At 37.9% G+C, this 10,429-nt stretch overlaps 1 non-coding gene across 1 annotated transcript; it reads left to right on the top strand.

Moving 5' to 3' along the window:
- Positions 1-6,323: 6,323 nt before the first annotated feature.
- Positions 6,324-6,431, top strand: LOC148577797 (small nucleolar RNA R71). Its single transcript, XR_015904652.1, has one exon. It is a non-coding gene; the product is annotated as a small nucleolar RNA R71 (small nucleolar RNA).
- The last annotated feature ends 3,998 nt before the right edge of the window (positions 6,432-10,429 follow it).

Here is a 10,429-nt window from a genome sequence, read left to right as displayed (position 1 = left end):
TTTGGTGTGGGAACACCAAACTTAGTACCTTGCCAATGGTTTTCATGCATCAAATTAACCATGTGTGAAACTCTTTTTTCTTTTTTTTTTTTCAAAAGCAATAAAACTGAAAACTAGGAAACAGCAGAATAGTTAACTAGTTCATCCAACATGCTTGAAGCCAGCATTATGCAGAAAGTGAGAATGTGTTTTATGATGGGATTTTGGTGGAACACCAAACTTAGAATCCTTCATTCTCCCTTAGATTGTTTTGGTGTGCAACACCAAACTTAGCTTCTTGCAATATAGATGAAGTTAATTAACCTTTTTATTAAAATAACTATGGAAAGAAAACTACCTCAGGTTGGGTTGCCTCCCAACAAGCGCTCTTTTATTGTCATTAGCTTGACATCCTCTGTGCTTGCTCAGTTCAGATTCTGAGCTTCCTTCTCCTTGTCCCCTTGTCCTCCTAAGTGAGGCTTTGCTTTGTGATGCTCATCCTGAATGAGTGATTCTTTTCCTTTAGCCCTCTTCTCACTCATTTCTGTGAGATTCTTAGCTAATTGTTCCATTTGCCTCTCAATTCTTCCGAGTGAGGCCTCCTGGTGTTTGCTTATCATCTCTTGATGTGTCATCATTCTCTCTACTAAGATCTCCAGATTGGTGATCCTCTGAGAGTCTTGTGAGATTGGTTGGTTGTGGGGTGTTGGGGGTTGGAAGGGTGGGTAGTGTGGTGGTATGTAGTGATTGTTGTTGGTATGGTGGTGTTTTTGCAGGTTTGGGAAATTGGGGTTGTTGTAGTTGAAGTCCCTTTGTTCCTGATGTTGAGATTCCCTCATTCTTAGATAAGAATGTGGCTTCCATGGTGGAAATTGTGCATTCATTGTAGTAGAATGGAGAAAATCAATTTGTCTAGCTATTGACTCCAATTGTTGCTAAGTTTGCTGATGTAGCTGTTTGCTTTGATTCATGACTGCCTTCATTCCTTCAAGATTCATTATCTCCTTTTCTGAAGTTGCATTCTGTGGGGTCTCAAATGAGTGTTGGTTATTGGCTCTCTTGTCATTGAACTCTGCAGTTCCTTGGCCAGCTGCTGTTGCTTTGAGTAGGTCATCTGAGAATTAATCCACCGCTCTTCTTGTTTCTGGGGTTAATCCTTCATAGAACGCTTGGAAACCCACTTTGTCATTTGCTTTCTTGTATCTTTCCCATGCTTTGAACAATGGTTCTTCCTCTCCTTGTATGAATGGATGTATTCCCTCTTTCATCTTGATGTTTTGTTGGGATGAGGAGAATTTGGCTAGAAATTTGGCAACCAAATCATCCCAACTAGTGATACTTCCTTGGGAAAAAGTTTCAAGCCATTGTGCAGCGTCATCCTTTAGTGAAAAAGGGAATAGCAAGAGCTTATAGACATCATGATTTATACTATCGAAGTTGACAACACCACAGGTCCTCAGAAAAATGGATAGGTGCTGTTTAGGATCCTCCAATGGATTTCCACCATAGGAACAATTGTTCTCTATTAGTGTAATGAGTTGTGGCTTCATGTTGTGGTGTTCTTCTTTCTCAGAAACTCCTTCTTCAATGATATCCTTCCCTCTGGCTGCTCTTCTTCCCTGTGACATATAAATCAACAACGGAACACACAGTGATTCTTTTGAAAATTTTGTGTAGTCAGTTGAGACAAAACTTCAAACAGTTAGTGGGTTAGTCAAAAATTAAAGAAACAGAAAATAAAAATGCTAGATCTAGATCACCACCTCACTTAATCATTGTCAATCTAATCAATCCCCGGCAACGGCCCCAAAAACTTGATGTGCGGAAAACGATCCGACACAAAACTCACCGGCAAGTGCACCGGGTCGCATCAAGTAATAATAACTCACGGGAGTGAGGTCGATCCCACAGGGATTGAAGGATTGAGCAATTTTAGTTTAGTGGTTGATTTAGTCAAGCGAATCAAGATTTGGTTGAGTGATTTGTGATTTGCAGAATTTAGATTGCATGGAAAGTAAAGGGAATGGGTAAATTGCATTGAATTTAAAGAAAACTGAAATTTAAAGTGCTGAATCTTAAAGAACAAGAAATTAAATGGCAGAAACTTAGAACGCAAGAAATGTAAATTGCAGAATCTTAAAGTGCAAGAAATGTAAATGGCTTGAATTGTAAAGGGAATTGGGAATTGGATTTACAAAAATTAAACAAGGAAAAGTAAAATTCAACAAGCAGAGGAGTAGAAGATAACTTGGATTGAACTGGATCTAAAAACAGAATTGTAAATGAGCATGAAAAGCATTAAACAGAGGATGTAAAATTGGAACTTAGATCTCAGGACCCAAGAGACTAGATAACCAAGTCTAGATCTCAATGCCTTCCTAGATCCAACAAGAACAATTGCAAAGGAAATGTAAATTGCAAAGAAAGTAGATGAAGAAGCAATTAACCGAAACTGAAATTCAATTAAGCAGAGAATTAAACAAGATCCCAAGGTGAGATTGAAACAGATTTCCTTCAATTCTCCAACCCAAGATCCAAGACAATTGTAATTGAAATTGAAAGCAAGAAAACTAAGAGGAAGGGAATTCAATTCTCCTTCCCCGAGACTTAGAAATTAAAATTCACTCAACACCAAAAGCTCTCCGAAAACTCTCTCTGAAAACTCAAAGGGAAAGCTCTCCGAAAAACTTAAATCCTATGCTATTTATACACTTTCTTCAAATGGTCTTCAAGCCTTCAATTGGGCCTTTGCTCTTGATGGAATTGGGTTGATAGAGGCCTTGGTTGATTGCTCTTGGAGTCTGGAGAAGAACCGAATTGAACCGGGTTTGGAATCATGAAAGCTTGAGTAAAAGTTTGAGTAAAAGTTTGAGGCAAACTTTTACTCAAACTTTTCACATCAGCCGCCCTCTTTTGCTGATACCAACGTTGGGGCAAAAGTTTGGGGTCAAACTTTTGCTCCAACGTTGGCCTCCCCTTGCACACTCATGGCGCCAACGTTTGCCAAAAAGTTAGAGGCAAACGTTGGCGCAAACTTTTGCTCTCCAGGGTGTGTTGTTCATGCGCCAACGTTTGCCAGAAAGTTTGAGGCAAACGTTGGCGCAAACTTTTGCTCTCCAGGGTGTTGATTTGTGATGCCAAAAGTTTGCCAAAAAGTTTGAGGCAAACTTTTGCTCAAGCTTTTTGCCCAAAAGTTTGCACAAAATTTTGAGGCAAACTTTTGCTCCAGCTTTTTGCCCAAAAGTTTGCACAAAAGTTTGAAGCAAACTTTTGGTCAAGCTTTTTGCTCCCTGGTTCATTTTCACTTATTCCAAAAGTTTGAGCTAAAGTTTGAGGTAAACTTTTGCTCAAACTTTTTGTCCTCTCTTCCTCCTAGCCATTCCTCCTTGCTTCAACCTTTCTCCAAGCTTTCTTTACCTATCATTAATCAACCAAACACATCAAAGCTATGCTCAAAATCATGAGATATTCATTCTTTCGTAATATGTGACAATTATAGCATAAAACCTCATGAAATTACATTAATTCATACATGGTTGATTAAATCAAAGGAAACATGAAAATCTACCCAATTGGCTTGCTTATGGCTCAAGAAAGTGCATAATTCAATTGAAAACAAAAGAAAAAGGCTAGTGAAACTAGGCTAAGATGACTTGTCATCAATAGCTATTTGATCTTCTCTAATTTCGTGAAGGATGATGGAGTGCTCTTGATGTTCCACCCTTAGTTGTCCCATGTTAGAACTTAGTTCTCCTTGGGAGGTGTTGATTTGCTCCCAATAGTTCTGTAAGGAAAGTGCATCCCTTGAGGTATCTCAGGGATCTCTTGATTTGCAGTCAAATGTTCTACCACTGAGCTATAGACCCTTGAGATGAATCTCTCCATCTCCTATGACTTGGAGGTGGAAGCTTTTGTCTTCTCTTTTCTCTTTCTAGAGGTTTCTCTGGTCTTAGGTGCCATCAATGGTTATGGAAAAACAAAAAAGCTATGCTTTTACCATACCAAACTTAGAATATTGCTCGCCCTCGAGCAAAAGAAGAGAGAATAGTAGAAGAAGAAGATATGGAGGTGAGTTGATGGTTTGAATTGGAGTGGGTGGGTGTAGTGGGTTGTATGATGGTTTTAGGGGAGTAATGGATGTGAGTGGTGAAGGGTTCTTGGGAAAGGGTGATATAGGATTATGAGGAGGTAAGGTGAGTGGAGGTATGTGGGGATCCTGTGGGGTCCACAGATCCTGAGGTGTCAAGGATTTGCATCCCTGCACCAATTAGGCATGTAAAACACCTTTGCATGCAATTCTGGCGTTTAAACGCCGAACTGATGCTTGTTCTGGGCATTGAACGCCCAGATGTAGCATGTTTCTGGCATTGAACGCCAGCTCCATGCTTGTTTCTGGTGTTCAGCGCCAGCTCCATGCTCTGTTCTGGCGTTGAACGCCAGCCAGATGCTCCTTACTGGCGTTTAAACGCGAGTAAGCCCTTCCTCCAGGGTGTGATTTTTCTTCTGCTGTTTTTGATTCTGTTTTTAATTTTTTGATTTATTTTGTGACTCCATATGATCATGAACCTAATAAAACATGAAAGAACAACTAAAATAAAAATAAAATTAGATAAATAAAAATTGGGTTGCCTCCCAACAAGCGCTTCTTTAATGTCAATAGCTTGACAGTGGACTCTCACGGAGCCTTACAGTTGTTCAGAGCATTGTTGAGACTCCCTAACACCAAACTTAGAGTTTGGATATGGGAGTTCAACACCAAAATTAGAGTTTGACTGTGGGGGCTCTGGTTGACTATGTTTTGAGAGAAGCTTACTGTGCCTCTTTTCCATGTTTACAGAAGGATGTCCTTGAGTTTTAAACTCAACGGAGTCCTCATTCAATTGAAGGATTAGTTCACCTCTGTTAACATCAATCACAGCTCTTGCTGTGGCTAGGAAGGGACTTCCAAGGATGATGGATTCATCCTCATCCTTCCCAGTATCTAGGATTATGAAATCAGCAGGGATGTAAAGGCCTGCAACCTTTACTAACATGTCCTCTACTTATCCATAAGCCTATTTTCTGGAATTGTCTGCCATCTCTAATGAGATTTTAGCAGCTTGTACCTCAAAGATTCCCAGTTTCTCCATTACAGATAGTGGCATGAGGTTTATTCCTGACCCAAGATCACATAGAGCCTTCTCAAAGGTCATGGTGCCTATGGTACAAGGTATTAGGAATTTTTCAGGATCCTATTTCTTCTGAGGCAATTTCAGTTGATCCAATGCATTTAGTTCATTGGTGAACAGGGGAGGTTCATCTCCCCAAGTCTCACTACCAAATAAATTGGCATTTAGCTTCATGATTGCACCAAGGAACTTGGCAACTTGCTCTTCAGTAACATCCTCATTCTCTTCAGAAGAAGAATACTCATCAGAGCTCATGAAGGGCGTAAGGAGGTTCACTGGAATCTCTATGGTCTCTAAATGAGTCTCAGATTCCTTTAATTCCTCAGAGGGAAACTCCTTATTGATCACTGGACGTCCCAGGAGGTCTTCCTCACTGGGATTCACGTCCTCTCCCTCCCTTACAGGTTCGGCCATGGTGATCAATTCAATGGCCTTGCACTCTCCTTTTAGGTTTTCTTCTGTATTGCTTGGGAGAGTACTAGGAGAGGTTTCAACGATCTTCTTACTCAGCTGGCCCACTTATGCCTCCAAATTTCTAATGGAGGACCTTGTTTCATTCATGAAACTCAGAGTGGCCTTAGATAGATCAGAGAATAAGTTTGCTAAATTAGAGGTATTTTGTTCAGAGTTCTCTGTCTGTTGCTGAGTGGATGATGGAAAAGGCTTGCTATTGCTAAACCTGTTTCTTCCACCATTATTAAAGCCTTGTTGACGCTTTTGTTGATCCTTCCATGAGAGATTTGGATGATTTCTCCATGAGGGGTTATAGGTGTTTCCATATGGTTCACCCATGTAATTCACCTCTGCTATTGCAGGGTTCTCAGGATCATAAGCTTCTTCTTCAGAAGATGCCTCTTGAGTACTGTTGGATGCAGCTTGCATTCCATTCAGACTCTGAGAAATCATATTGACTTGCTGAGTCAATATTTTATTCTGGGCCAATATGGCATTCAGAGTATCAATTTCAAGAACTCCCTTCTTCTGAGGCGTCCCATTACTCACAGGATTCCTCTCAGAAGTGTACATGAACTGGTTATTAGCAACCATGTCAATGAGTTCTTGAGCTTCTGCAGGCATTTTCTTTAGGTGAATGGATCCACCTGCAGAAGTATCCAATGACATCTTAGCTAATTCAGACAGACCATCATAGAATATATCCAGGATGGTCCATTCTGAAAGCATGTCAGAAGGACACTTTTTGGTCAGTTCCTTGTATCTTTCCCAAGCTTCATAGAGGGATTCACCTTCCTTCTGTCTGAAGGTTTGAACATCCACTCTAAGCTTACTGAGCTTTTGAGGAGGAAAGAACTTGGCTAAGAAAGCCGTGACCAGCTTATCCCAAGAGTTCAGGCTGTCTTTGGGTTGAGAGTCCAACCACACTCTAACTCTGTCTCTTACAGCAAACGGGAAAAGCATAAGCCTGTAGACCTCGGGATCAACCCCATTGGTCTTAACAGTATCACAGATCTGCAAGAATTCAGTTAAGAACTGAAAAGGATCTTCAGATGAAAGTCCATGAAACTTGCAGTTCTGCTGCATCAGAGAAACTAATTGAGGTTTCAGCTCAAAGTTGTTTGCTCCAATGGTAGGAATTGAGATGATTCTTCCATGTAAATTGGAATTAGGTGCAGTAAAGTCACCAAGCATCCTCCTTGCATTATTATTATTTTAGGGTGCCATCTCCTCTTCCTGTTCGAAAATTCCTATAAGGTTGTCTCTGGATTATTGTATTTTAGCTTCTCTTAGTTTCCTTTTCAGAGTCCTTTCAGGTTCAGGATCTGCTTCAACAAGAATGTTCTTGTCCTTGCTCCTGCTCATATGACAAAGAAGGGAATAACAAAGAAAATATGGAATCCTTTATGTCACAGTATAGAGATTCCTTTGTATGAGTAGAAGAAGAAAAGAATGTAATGTAAATAAAGAGAAGGGAGGAGAATCCAAACACAAAGGTGAGGAGAGCAGAGATATGAGATGAAGAGAAATGTTAGTAAGTAAATAAATAAATAGAGAAAGATGAGAGAGAGAAGTTTTCGAAAATAATTTTTGAAAAAGAGTTAGTGATTTTCGAAAATTAAAGGAGAATTAAGATTAAAATTAAAATTTAAACAATTAATTAATTAAAAAGAATTTTTGAAAAAGAGGGAGGTATTTTCGAAAATTAGAGAGGGATAGTTAGTTAGGTAGTTTTGAAAGAGATAAGAAACAAACAAAAAGTTAATTAGTTAGTTGAAACATATTTTGAAAATCAATTTTTTATTAAAAGATAAGAAGATAAGAAGTTAGAAAAGATATTTTAAAAAGATATGATATGAAAAGGTAGGATTAAAAAGATATGATTTTGAAAAAGATAAGATAAAAAGATATTTTTGAAAAGACATGATTGAAATTAGTTTTGAAAAAGATTTGATTTTTAAAATCACAATTAGTGACTTGATTCACAAGAAATCACAAGATATGATTCTCGAACTTAAAGTTTGAATCTTTCTTAACAAGCAAGTAACAAACTTGAAATTTTTGAGTCAAAACATTAATTGTTGATGATATTTTCGAAAATATGATGTAAAATTAAGAAAAATATTTTTAAAAAAAATATTTTTTAAATTTTCAAAAATAAATAAGAAAAATGAAAAAGATATGATTTTTGAAAAAGATAAGATTTTTAAATTGAAAATTTTATTTGACTCATAAGAAACAATTGAATTTTAAAAATTTTTGAAAAAGTCAATCCAAATTTTCGAAATTTATGAGAGAAAAAAGGAAAGATATTTTTTTGATTTTTGAATTTTTAAAGATGAGAGAGAAAAACATGAAAAATGATGCAATGCATGAAAATTGTGGATCTAAACATGTGATGCATGCAAGAACACTATGAATGTCAAGATGAACATCAAGAACTTATTTTTGGAAAATTTTCAAGAAAAGAAAACATGCAAAACACCAAACTTAGAAATTTTTCATGTATAGACACTATGAATGCAAGAATGCATATCAAAAACAAGAAAAGACACAAAACAAGAAAATATGAAGATCAAACAAGAAGACTGGCCAAGAACAACTTGAAGATCATGAAGAACACTATGAATGCATGAATTTTCGAAAAATGCATAAATTTTTAGAAAAAAAATGCAGTTGACACCAAACTTAAAAATTGACTCAAGACTCAAATAAGAAACACAAAATATTTTTGATTTTTTTTGATTTTATAAATTTTTTTTTTATTTTTTCGAAAATTAATATGAAAAAGAAAAATAAGGATTCCAAAATTTTTAATATGAATTCCAGGAATCTTGTGCTCTTTAGTCTAAAGCTCCAATCTCAGGGTTAGACATGGCTTAATAGCCAGCCAAGCTTTAGAAGATACAAATCAGGCATACAACAGCTGAAACTTCATCTAACTTCATATACTTATAAGTGGAAGCCTCAGTCTAAAAGAATTAGACATGGCTTTACAGCCAGCTAGGCTTCTACATGCTTCATGAAACACTAGAATTCATTCTTAAAAATTCTGAAGAAAAATATATTTTTGAAAAGATTTATATTTTTTTTTGAAAGATTTTTGAAGAAATATTTTTGAAAATAAAATAAAAAGAAAATTACCTAATCTGAGCAACAAGATGAACCGTCAGTTGTCCAAACTCGAACAATCCCCGGCAACGGCGCCAAAAACTTGGTATGCGAAATTGTTACTCTGAGGTTGTAAAATTTGTTGTTTGTTCTCTCCCTGGCAATGGCGCCAATAACTGGTGCACAATACCATAGTCCAAACATAACTTCACAACTTCGCACAACTAACCAGCAAGTGCACTGGGTCGTCCAAGTAATAAAACCTTACGTGAGTAAGGGTCGATCCCACGGAGATTGTTGGTATGAAGCAAGCTATGGTCATTTTGTTAATCTCAGTTAGGCGGATATCAAATGGTTATGGAGTTTTCGAATAATAATAATAAATAAACAGAAAATAAAGATAGAAATACTTATGTAATTCATTGGTGAGAATTTCAAATAAGCATATAGAGATGCTTTCGTTCCTCTGAATCTCTGCTTTCCCGCTGTCTTCATCCAATCAGTCTTACTCCTTTCCATGGCAAGTTTTCTGTAAGGGCATCACCGTTGTCAATGGCTACATCCCATCCTCTCTGTGAAAATGGTCCAAATGCTCTGTCACGGCATGGCTAATCATCTGGAGGTTCTCGATCATACTGGAATAGGATTTACTATCCTTTTGCGTCTGTCACTACGCCCAGCACTCGCGAGTTTGAAGTTCGTCACAGCCATCCCTTCCCAGATCCTACACGGAATACCACAGACAAGGTTTAGACTTTCTGGATCTCAGGAATGGCCATCCATGGGTTCTAACTTATACCACGAAGATACTAATTACTCGGACTCGGTCCCCTTTTTAGATATCTAAGAGATACTCATTCTAGCTTGGTTGCATGTGGAACGGAAGTGTTTGTCAGGCACGCGTTCATAAGTGAGAATGATGATGAGCGTCACATAATCATCACATTCATCATGTTCTTGGGTGCGAATGGATATCTTAGAAGCGGAATAAGTTGAATTGAATAGAAAATAGTAGTACTTTGCATTAAATCATGAGGAACAGCAGAGCTCCACACCTTAATCTATGGAGTGCAGAAACTCTACCATTTGAAAATACATAAGTGATAATGGTCCAGGCATGGCCGAATGGCCAGACCCCATGAAATTCTAAGATAGCATAAAACTGATCAAAGATCCCCTTATACAATAGTAAAAAGTCCTATTTATACTAAACTAGTTACTAGGGTTTACAGAAGTAAGTAATTGATGCATAAATCCACTTCCGGGGCCCACTTGGTGTGTGCTTGGGCTGAGCTTGAAGTTTACACGTGGATAGGTTATTCTTGGAGTTGAACGCCAGTTTGTAACGTGTTTTTGGCGTTCAACTCTGGTTTGTGACGTGTTTCTGGCGTTTAACTCCAGACTGCAGCGTAGAACTGACGTTCAACACCCTTTTGTGTCATCCAAACTCGGCCAAAGTATGGACTATTATATATTGCAGGAAAGCCCTGGATGTCTACGTTCCAACGCAATTAGAAGCGCGCCATTTTGAGTTTTGTAGCTCCAGAAAATCCACTTTGAGTGCAGGGAGGTCAGAATCGAACAACATCAGCAGTCCTTCTTCAACCTCTGAATCTGATTTTTGCTCAAGTCCATCAATTTCAGCCAGAAAATACCTGAAATAACAGAAAAACACAAAAACTAATAGTAAAATCCAGAAATGTGAATTTAACATAAAA

The sequence above is a fragment of the Arachis ipaensis genome, chromosome B1, assembly GCF_059453495.1.
Source record: "Arachis ipaensis isolate K30076 ecotype BB chromosome B1, ASM5945349v1, whole genome shotgun sequence".
NCBI lineage: Eukaryota > Viridiplantae > Streptophyta > Magnoliopsida > Fabales > Fabaceae > Arachis > Arachis ipaensis.
This window is presented reverse-complemented; position numbering and strand designations above follow the sequence as displayed.